Source organism: Apodemus sylvaticus, chromosome 2, assembly GCF_947179515.1.
Source record: "Apodemus sylvaticus chromosome 2, mApoSyl1.1, whole genome shotgun sequence".
Lineage (NCBI taxonomy): Eukaryota > Metazoa > Chordata > Mammalia > Rodentia > Muridae > Apodemus > Apodemus sylvaticus.
In genome coordinates, this window is record NC_067473.1 from 23,677,973 (window position 1) to 23,690,136 (window position 12,164).

The window sequence follows — 12,164 nt, forward strand, 5'->3', positions numbered from 1 at the left end:
CCACACTGGGTAGATCACAACTGCCTGAAATTCCAGATCCGGGGGATCTGATATCTCTGGCCTCTGTGGGTACCTATACATGCTAGATCCCCACACTCCCACATACTTATAGTTTTTTGAGGCAGGGTCTCTCCATGTAGAGAGAAACCCCCATGGCCTTTGTGGTGCACATCTGGCAAACCTACCGCTGTACCTTTCTCTCTTGACCACCACACAAATTTAGTTTAGAAACAATGGTAACTCTATGCTCAGCACAACAACTAGAATCCTAATCTTGTAAGCCATATTAAAATCTAAATCCTCTGGTGAGTTTTAGTCTAGCTTAGGCTACACAGTGAGACCCTGTCTCAAAATTAAATACATATGTTTTGAAAAGTTACATTAGTTGACATTAGGTCTCTTCTATGCACTGTAGCTCACTATGTGTCCCTGGTGCTATATACAAAATGTTTGCCTGGTAACTGGGTTTTGTAGGCTTAGATTTTTTTCAAAACCTACTTTAATAAGGGTTCTCAAATGCTTCAATCCTACTTCTAGCTCACAGTCCAAAGGCAGGGAGAAAAGATGGTAAAAAGGACAAGGGGATGTGACCTGTTTAGAAGTAGTTCTTTGGGGCGATTCCAATCTCCATTTGTCAGGATCCCAACAGTCCAGTACACTAGTGTCACAGTGTCACTAGTGTCAGGATCCCAACAGTCCAATTCAAAAGCGTCACCAGACATGAATCAGCGGCAGTTGGATGATCCGGAAAAAGCAGCCAGGCCTCTGCAGAACGGGCATGAGTCGGCTGGTGTGACTAGAACCAGCCAGGAAGCAGGAGACGTTCTCTGCCACGCTTCTCTCAGCAAAGTGGACATCATCGAAACAAAGAGAAGAGTCCAACAAAGCACTGCGAAGCTAGCTATGCAAGGGAATTGTCACTGTCCTTTGAGTTATATTTATACTCTCTCCAAACATCATGTCTTGCCTTGCGGGGCGGTGGACCACGAGAGGGGAAGCCTGGTAAGACAGAGCCAAAGGCTACAAGCTGCAGAGACCCTGAAAGGTGGTAGGAGTTTGGCCTGCTCCTGGCACCAGGCCCCTGTCACTGAGCCACAGCATCCCATAGAGATTTGTGGCCATCAGCAATGTAAGGGCAATGACCCCATGCTCTTCCACCAGTAGATAAGCATTCCCAGCACCTCGGGGAGCAAGACAATAGGAAAAGAGAAGTGAGCACAGTCAGGTAGGTCCTGAAACAGTGTTCTCCATGCTAATGAAGTACCTAGAGGCCGGAAGGGCTCCCCAGACATTCCTCCCTGCGAAGGGTATTTAATCTCAGGCCCACCCTGAGAAGTGGGGTATGGTTTTATGCATCCATTTTCCACCATGACAATAAACTGTTTAGAACCATGGGCTGTCTCTTTTCACCAAAATCTGCTTGGGGGAACCATGGAGGGGGCCTTCGCCCACAGAGCCACAGCCTAATCACCCTTAGAAGGCCTCTCCGTGCTCCCAGCCACAACTGCCACCAAGTCTGCCACATCAAGCTAAGGGAATCATTCCCTGCTGGGACCAGCCAGAGCTCCCCTCCCCCCTTCTGCCCCATGCTAGGTGCTATCCCCAGCCCTCAGGCCCCCTACTCCTTCTCTACTCCCAGCAGCGCCTATCCAGGCCCAAGAGTCAGAGAATTACACAGCCCCAGCCCAGGGACCCCCGAACCAGCTCCGGTTTTCCCACGTCTCGGACTGTGCCTTCCCACCCGTGGCGGTGTCTCTGTGCTTCCCCACAGCCCAGCACCCACGCCAACGGTGGAGTTGGGTGAACACAGTCAAACTCCTCAAATTCTGCCTCCTCATGCGGCGGAGCAGATACAGGTCAACAGCCCTACATTACCACAGCAAAACAATACGAGTCTGCATCACATCACGTGACACAACCAGAAACTTCCACTTCAGCGTTTCCTATTTTTGATGGCTAGTCTTCGCTTAACTCGTATTGGTATCTCCGAAATTGATGTTTAGATATTGAAAATTTCCCACCAACAGTTTTTTATACAGTAACACTTCAGTAAGATTATTATTATTATTATTATTATTATTATTATTATTATTATTCGAGACAGGGTTTCTCTGTGTAGCCCTGGCTGTCCTGGAACTCACTCAGTAGACCAGGTTGGCCTCGAACTCAGAAATCTGCCTGCCCCTGCCTCCCAGAGTGCTGGCATTACAGGCGTGCGCCACCACCGCCCGGCAGTAAGATTATTTTTTAAAAACAGTGGACAAGTTTATTCTTTCAATGTGAGTATGTAATCCATTTACATTATATGTAATTTAGATTTTTTACAAAATGTATCCTCGTAAGAATGTAGCTTCAAGTATTTTCGCATATTCAAATGCTAGCAAAGCGTCAGTAGCATCTAAAACTGTTTGCTCATTTCAATACTTCCCAAATACACATCCCTCAGACTGGCTTCCCTGCAACCCCCATCTGCCTTGTTTACAGAAGTGCTTAACGGTTCCCATAAATGGAACCACTAAATATGTAGCCTTTTGAATGGCTTCTTTTAAGATTTGTATCTTATTTTATTTTGTGTGTGGGGGCCTTTCACCTGCGTGCGTGTCTGTCTAGTACTTGCATGCCCGTGCTATGGGGTGAGGGGGGCGACAGAAGAAGGTTCCCTGAAGTTGAATTTTTAGCCAGTTGTGGGATGTCACGTGAGTGCTAGGAATCAAATCATGGTCTTGGAAGAGCAGCCAGTGCTCTTAAGCACTGAGCCAATCTCCATCTCCACATAGCTGCTGCTGCTTCTTCTTCTTCTTCTTCTTCTTCTTCTTCTTCTTCTTCTTCTTCTTCTTCTTCTTCTTCTTTCTCCTCCTCCTCCTCTTCTTCTTCTTAAATTTATTTAACATACGTGAGGTGATTGTTCTTGTCCTTTGGCTACACACCTAGGCACTTAAGCAAACCTCTGGGGTAATGACTGAACTTTTAGAGACCTGCCAGCCCTTCAGTGCTCTAACCTGATGGATTAATCTCTTGGCAGATCCCTAAAGTGATAGCATTATTGAGAGCTGATGAAAGGCAGGCGGAAGTACGTCACTGGGAATATGCCCTTGGGGATGTCTCACCCCGCTCTTGGCTGTATTCCCAAGCTCTCTGCTTCTGCACACCACGAGATGAAGAAGGCCCTCTGCTACACACTCCTGCTGACATGATGATGTTCATGTTATTTCCATGCACATGGGCCGGGCAGCCATGATCCTTAGAAACAGTGCATCAAAACAAATCCTCATGTTATTTCTGTTAGATTTTAATCAAAGACACAAAAGCAATTAATATATCACTTTTGCAAGGTTTATTCACTTCGGATCATGTATTTCCATCCTTTTGGAGGCTGAGTTATGTGGCCATAAACTTATATTTACTTGTGTGTCAGACAATAGCTTGGGTTGCTTCTGTCTTTCATTGGCTATGAACACTAGTGAATACATTTCGGCTTAAATACCTTTACAACATTTCTTTGAAATACACCGTAAACTTGAATACTTGAGTCATGGGGCAACTCTGTTTAATTTTTAAAGACCCATCAATTTCCTTGTTTCCCACAGTGAACCTCTGTGTGTTTCACCAGAACTGGGAATTTTAAACTCAGGGCTGATCACTCTGGCATCTGTTATTTTTCCTGTTCTAACCATTGGTGTATTCGTTAATATTTCTGTCATGATAAAATATCATAAAATAAAGTGACTTATGGAAGAAAGACTTTACTTTGGCTTATAGTTGCAATGTAGTACCAGGAAAATGTTAGCAACCCCCCCCCAAAAAAAACCAGACAGGAGTCAATTCAATACAATAACAGTAGGGCCTTTTTATTTGAGCTAGCATGGGCCCCCAAGCTCACCGCCATCACGCAGAATGGTTTTGGTGTGGGGAGCTCTGAATATCCAAATATCTATCAGGGCAAGACTTTATAGAAAGCTACAAGTGGGGGGGGGAGGTTGGGGGGCTGTATTAAAGCGTCTAATTGGAGAGCTACCATGGCCTTTAAACATAATTGGCTGGTGTTGGGAGTCATATCATGTACTCAATTTCTGCTTCCCTTTGCACTGGTGTTCACTAGGCAGGGGGCAGGCTTGTAACTTGGGGTGCAGGTTTGTTGGGGGAATTTCCTGGAGATGCTGGTCTTGTTGGGGGTTAGCCTAGAGACTGGAGCTAGGCTTGGGTTTTGTTGGGGGCAACTTGGAATCTAATGCTAGGCCTGTTGGTTTGCCTGAGTTTAAACATAGGTCAGGTTCTCTAAAATGGATTCTGAACTTATGAGATCTGGCTTCTTAGCAGAGAGGAGTCCATCGTGGGTTGACTGTAGCTCCCGGAAGCTGAGACACCACTTTTCTGCATGAAGCCAACTGGAACTAGGGTAAAGCTTTGTGATCTTACAGCCCTGCCCCTAGTGAGTTACTTTCTCCAGCACCACCTAAACCTCCCCTAACAGTGCCCCTGGCTGTGAAGGACAGTGTCTATGGGGACATTCCTCATTCTAAACACCACAATGGCACACATGATCACGACTTACTGTGGCTTCAGATTTGACTCATGACTAATGATATTGCATCCCCAGCATTATACACGGGGCTGCTCCTGGCTCAGCTCGCTACGCTTTCCACAGCTTCCGAGTGAGCAGGTAGAGGGAAAATGTGTTCAGTGCCTTATGCCTATGAGTAATTGAGTGTGCATTTGATTAAAATTAGATTATGTCATGGGAAAGCACATATACATAGAAAAAAAGATTACATAACCCAAGTCTGTCAAAGAAAACCAAGCAGAGGTCTTAATCTAGTCCACACAGATAATGCTCAAATTAGGTTGTGGGTCTTCCATCTGTTAATATGTCAACATTTCTGAGTATCCTGGTGGAGGTATACTCTGAATTAGCAGCCTATGAGTTCACAATTCTGATCACTATGTCAGGTGTCAACAGATGCAAAGAGTCCACGAAGTAACAGATGTTGCCAAGAATGGGAGAGGTAGAGGCTAGCAAATTTTGCAAGGGTCTGAACATGACCTAGCATGTCCTGAAAACCAGTGGGAATGCTTTAGCATTGACTTACACAATAACCTTGCTAAAGCAGGCTTTTAGGAGAAAGACAAAGAAGACACTAGTGTCATGGCCACTCCCTGTAGGGTGGGCTGGATGCTGAGACCGCACAGAGTGCTGGATGCTGAGACCGCACTGAGTGAGTGCAGAATTGCCATGCCAATCTGATTTTGTGAAGCAATGCCACAACTAATTATTCCATTAAATGTTGAAAAGAAATGGTAGGAAAGTCCTTATCTTTGGCGAAAATTTAAAAAGAATGTCTTCTTTAAAATAGGAATTAATGTTAATCAATAGCATCTTCAGGAAATGCTTTCAGAGATAAGAGAAGAAATAACCAGAATGGAAATGTAGTGGTACCGGCCCTGGTAATGGCTCCCTGTAATCCCACCACCTCAGAGGCTGGAAGAGGGTTGCAAGTATGATTGGCAGCAGAGAAAGCAGCAGTCCCCTGAGCAGTAGTCCCTTTCATGAGTGTTCTCAGTTATCTGGCAGAGAGGCGCTCTGATTCTCCTCCTAAGAGAGCGCCCCTGCCTGGAAGCTATAGGTCACAGTGGGAACCCAAACACCTGTCCAGATGTCATTCCTTCCTTCCTGTGAAGAAAGAGCACTGAAACTTCATCTCTAGATTTCCATGACAACATGGGTTACAGCCAGCTCTTAATTCGAGCCCATCTCCTATATGACTGCAGGGTTCCCTTTTCAGAGGGAGGAATGTGACAGTGAAGAATGGAATCTGCTTCTGGGTGGAGACACGTTGTCTCTCAAGAGCTCAGCCAGTTGGTCAGGTCTTATCATCCAGCTGAGGGACCAGCCCTCCAGAAGACAAGCAGGTCTATGGTAAAACATGCGGAAGAGGAATAATACCACTTTAACTAGCTAAGGTACCTTCCCTTCCCAGAAGTCCCATCCCTTGGTGCTGACTGGCTTACGGAAGCCATGCATCTTCTTAAGTCGGCCTGCTTTTCTGAGGAACTCTGTTCGAAGCATGTTTTGCCTAATGCTTGGTATTTCCTCACTCTAAGGCCAACTCACTGACACAAGGCTGCATGGCCGACCTCCACACCTGGCTTAACCCAAATGGCATGGGTTCTTTTCTTCTTTGTTTGGCTGGTTGTTTATTTTCCTTTCTTTCCCTGCTCCACCCTCCTCTGGGCTTCGGCCAAGATTTTTCTTCTAAACACTAACAAAATGGCCACTGAACTCCTTTTCATTTTATTTTATTTTTTTATTATTTTTTTTAATGAAAGGAAACTAAGATGCCTCCCCCTCCAAAGGCGATCCGGATTTCCCCAGAGACACTTTGGTTCTTGATAAACCAGTATGTCCCCATCTTGGGCTTGAAAGCCATCTTAATAGAAAGGACAAACTAGATTCACTTCTGGTTCTGATTAAATCTGTTTCTCAAGAATTGGCTTGTGCCACATCGGCAACCTTAACTACAAATGGCTCTTACTGGCTGTTGGTGTGCAGGTGATCCCACTGGCCTGCTTTCGGGGCCCAGCCGTCGCTTACATCATCAGCTGCCGCCACAGGCAGGTTTGACAGGGATGCAGGAGCCGAAATGCTCTCTGTGTTCTTGGGATTCCCACTCACTGTCTCTGCACACGCCCCCCTCTCCCTGTCTGCCCCACCCATCTGTCCGTCGATGCGTCCACTTGTCTTCCTCTATCTGTTTCTCAGGTCCTCACTCCTCATCCTTCCCCTAACAAACCCATTTTATACCAGATCTATTGCATAGCATAATTTCTCAGGGGTGCGCTTTGGCATGGGGCTGCTAAAAGTACTGTCTCTCACACACACCCTTCCATGTTATATTTCATTACCCTGCCTGTTCCAGGAAGCAGCAATCATGCCTTTGTTTCAAGAGGCTGCAGTGACCACCTTGCAGCCATGTCTTGGTTCCAGGAGGTTGCTGTGACCAACTTGCTGCGCTTATGCGCTTCTTCGGTGTCCTCTGCTCATTTGGCTGCCAATGCCGCATTTGGAAAGGCCCTGCTCCTGGGCTATGAAAACCTTACCCTCCCGAGTCCAGTGTTGATCTCATGAACCCTGCCACAGTGGGAGACAGACTGCGTGTGTGCGCGCGCGCGCACACACACACACACACACACACTTGCTTGCTTTAATTGATTTGGTGATAGTTTGGGTCTGTGGTCTTTCTCCTTCCATCTACAGAATTAACATTTCTATTTGCATTCTGTTTTAGGTACAGGCATATTTTATTTCAAGACTGAGATACTGAAACAAGAGTGGAGAAATGTAACTAGCATGCCTGGCCAGAATTAGCAGATTCTAAATATACGTGTGTCTCTTTCTTTTAGATTACTGAAACAACGGATCCCAGTACAATTCTCCCAGGGATCTCATCTCCAGGGAGAAGGAAAAGCCGAGGCCCTGGAGGCAGAGGCAACTAGATAAGAGTGAAGGGTTTAGCACTGAGAGACCTGGCCCAGAGACCGAGGATGAGGTAATGAAGGGCGGCACTGCTCCTTTACCGCTCTTCTTGCTGTAGGTTTAAAACTAAACCCATGTCAGAATCTGGGGGATGGACCAGGAATCACTGCACCTCTTTGTCTTTCTATTCAAAGTTACTTCATCGAGTAAGTCTTTTCTGCTTTACACACACACACACACACACACACAAAGAGAGAGGAGGGAGACAGACAGTCAGACAGAGACAGACAGAGAGAGAAACAGAGAGAAGCAACAACAAATCCAGGCATGGCACCATGCCTATAACCACAGCACCATACCCATCTTGTGTGTGTGTGTGTCTACAATAAGTTGGGCATATCTAAACACCTTTATATATTTTATATCACTAGTATTGAATATAATGTAAAGAAATCAGGGCAAGCTGTCAAAAATAATGGTGGAGACTAGAGGATCAGGAGTTCAAAGTCACTCCCTCAGCTATGCACCAAGCTCAAGGCCAGACTGGCTTCCATGAAACTTGTGACTCAAGAAAATGAGACAGCTCTTACTCCCTTACCCTCTTACTCTGTTCCTCCTCTGTCCCTTCTCTCCCCATTTCCCTGCTCTCTCTTCCTCTTGGCCGGTCTCTAGTCCTCTCTCTCTCTCTCTCTCTCTCTCTCTCTCTCTCTCTGTCTCTCTCTCTGTCTCTGTCTCTCTGAAATTAATGATGACCAATAAGTGCCTTATAGACTCTCAGGCCTTCAGACAAGGGACACTTATGACCCTCAGCTACTATTATCTGTAGTATATATTATAGTAAAGGACTCAGAGTCCTTTCTTCCCCACACGGTAGGATCTTGGCAGACACAATCTTGCACAGGTCTTGTGCCAGTAATCTCAACAAGTACGGGATCAACGGTGAAACTGCACTGTCATGTTCGAAAGACAACATCGACCCTACTTCACCCCTTGCTCCCGCTCTTACGTTACTGTGGCCTGTTATTTCAGCACTTTGAAAAAACATGTATGTGTGCATCACCTGTTTTTTTTTTTTTTTAAATATCTTCTGAAATTTCTACCAAGTTGTCCCATCCAGTTTATAAAGCTGCAAAAGCGGAGAGGGGACATGTAGAGAAAACAAATGCTAAAAATCGGTGTGCAGAACTAAAGTCTGAAAATTCAATTTGTGTGTGAGTAGTTTGCATTCTACTGATGATATGTGGGGTTTGGTTTTGTCTTCATAGAAGGATCATACCTTTAGTCCACTCCTTCATACACGTAGCTAGCAATGTGATTCCTGTACTCAGTGTGTCCTTCTCCCTCAAAAAAGTAGCAGCGGATGAAATTTTGGCAGTAGGTATCAGTGAAAAAAAAATCCTCAGATAATAATTTCAAGTTGTGAAACTGTAAAATATGTTCGTTTGAAATTGGCAAGGCAAAACTATTCTCTGGTAAAGATTAATTGTAAGACATAATAATATAAAAAAGCCTGATGTCTTAGGAGGCACAATGGAGCCCTAAATAGATGGAGCAAAACGTCAGTAGCTGAGTGATGAATTTGGATTAGATTTCTACATACTCTAAATACCATGGTACCGATGGCAGAAGAATTTAGTAGGAATGGTCATATTGGTGTACAGTGCCTCAGATGCACTTCAAACAGAACAGTTTCACATAAAACAAATGTGCAAAAAATAAAATAAAATAAAGAAAACTGAAAATATTCCTCAAAGAGAGACATGCACGAAAGGCCAAAATTATTCATTAAAGACAGAAGACTTCAAAATGAAATTCATACTCATCAAAGTTGGCCAGCTCTCTGGCTTATGTTCTCCCACTGCTAACAGTCTTTCTTTCTAGTCCAGTCTGGCTTTCCAGATGATCTCTTTGACGTAGAGTCTCACTTTCTCACAGGTTGGTCTAGACTCATTTTGTAGACTAGACTGGCCTCAACCTCCTGGGAATCTTCCTGTTGCTGGATCCTTAGTATTAAGGTGGTAGCTTTTTTTTTTTTTTATTTTGATGATTACCATTATTTCTGACAACTTGCCATGGTTTCTTTTCTTTTCTTTTTTTTCTTTCTTTCTTTTTTTTTTCTTTTTGGTTTTTTGGATTTGGTTTTTTCGAGACAGGGTTTCTCTGTGTAACCCTGGCTGTCCTGTAACTCACTCTGTAGACCAGGCTGGCCTCGAACTCAGAAATCCGCCTGCCTCTGCCTTCCAGAGTGCTGGGATTACAGGCGTGCGCCACCACCGCCCGGCTCCATGGTTTCTTTACATTATATCCAGTTGTGTAAAAACTGTTAGACTTGCTTTACACATTTTTATTTTCCAACTTTAAGTCTACAAAAATTCATTACAAGTAGCTTTTGTTTGTAAATACTGTATGTGTATTGAATCTTTGTCAGTACATATAAAAATAATCTTTGGGATTTTGGCTCCTTGGTCCACATGGTAATTGGTAACTCATAGTAGTTTTGTTTCGTCTCATTAACTTGGGCTGTCATGGTATTTCAGGTTGTAGTTATAAAGCTAGCTACAGATGATTATCAATCATAGTGACATACATTCATACAAATTCATTTTTTGACAGGCTATTTGACATAGATCATTACTATGTAGACTTGGCTGTCCTTGAACCCACTATGTAGACCAGGATAGCCTCAAACTCACTGACATCCACCTGCCTTTGTCTCCCAGTGTTTGGAATTACACACTATAGTTCGCTTTTTGACTAATCATTGCTTAGTGCAGCTGTCATGAGTATACCTGAAAGTTTGGGATTGCAAGAATGTAATTACTTGTTTATTGTACGAGATGGTATATGAAATATTGCCATACTTTTACTCAATACTCGAATAAATCTTCCTTAACAGGTAAGTTTTAAAATTTGGGCTGGGTGTGATGGCATACAACTTGAATCCCACCCATCACTCCAGCTGCAGAGGCTGGTGGACCTCTGTGAGCATGAGGTCAGGCCTGCCAGAGCTGTATCTCAAAAAAGATTAACATCATTTTTTTTAATAACACTTTGCCTCTGATCTTTATTTAAGGATTTTGATCTTTTAGGATTTCCATATTTGAGATTTAGAGTCTTCATTATTAAGTCCCACTTGCCCACTGACAGATAACATCTTGGAATTCTGGAGTCTGTTGTTCATGTATTTTCACTTCCATAAACAAGGTTGGTTGCACCAACTGCACAGGATATACTTGCTGATACATGGGCGGGAGATAGACTGACTGGAAGTCGTTGGGATACATGCTTGTCCCCAGTGGAATAAGGCTGGAGGTACCATAGCATTGTGGGTTTGGCCTTTAAAGGCACCTGTCCAATATAGCTTGAGGCCATTCTCTGGGAATCATGGGCATGGACCTGGCCAGTGTCCATCTTCCTGGCCAGTATTAAATAAAGCGTTCTGTAAGTGGATAATTGTGGAACTGGTCTCTCTCCTAGAGATAGTTAGGTTTAACAATGGCCTGAAGTCACTCCAATAAATCAAGAACTAGCACACAAGACAGGCTTAGAAATGAGTGGCCAAAGTTCCTGTTGTACACACTACTGTCAGAAATACTGAGGCTCTTACCGACAACAGTGGCAATAAAAGTGCAGCATTACAAGATTTTGTGACTGATATGAGGCAGGAGGATTCTGGTATATAGTGGTGTCCATCCTATATAGGCACTGCACAGACTTCCTGCTAGGCACTTCCTACATAGGCAGGTGGCAGAGTCATCCGTGGGAAGAAGTAATGAGTTTAGTAATGGGCTTTACTGACGGGCTATGATAAAATATGAGCTCTCTAGGGAGAATTATCTAGACGGCGGCTGGACCCTCTTACTCATTCCTAGAGGTTCTTGCAGTTTTGCCAATCACTGCACTATCACCTCCAAACTTATCCAAAAAACCTAGCTCTTAACCTTGGTTGAATAAATAAATGTAGCTTTTAAAGGTCTGGAAGGAGCGTTAATTTGGAAGCATGTCACCAGAGATGGCTTTATCTGATGTCAGATCTCTTGCTTCAGATCCAGCTATCAGAACAGGGGTTTGGGGACACCTGCCTCAGTTTACTTATGACCTATATTTATTTTGGAAGACTCGTTTTGGTACAACAGGACACTAAACAGCTATCACTTGCTAGCAATGTGGCCCTACACGAACAACCTGTCAAACAGATTGTAAGTGGTCAGTACAGGTGATCCTACGGTCTCACCCTCCAGGTTGCATCTGCAGGACTGTATTTCCCCACAATTCTTGGTGCAGGGCTCTAGAAGGGCTGGACTCACGGAATACACGGAGGAGACACCTCGGTTGAATAGCGTGGAGGCCGGCGCCCCACTGAGGGGGCGGTGCCCGGACCGCCAGCTCGGCTGACGCCACATAGGCCGAGATCACCTCAGCAGCGCGCGGTGCAATCACAGAGCGCCTTCGCCTCTGCCGCTGGCCGCCACCACGCGGATCCTGAGATCCCTCCGCCAGGCCCGCCCGTGCCCGTTCCCGGAGCCGTGCTCGTCAGGCACGCGGGTCCTCGTGGTCTGCGGCTCTCACGGTGTGGTCATTTCCGGAACCATCACTTTCTTCGCCGTGTCCAAGTGCCACGGTAGAGCCCGCATCCCCAGGTCCCTTCCGTGGCGCAAGGATCCCCGCACCTAACTGGGGGAGTGACCACCAG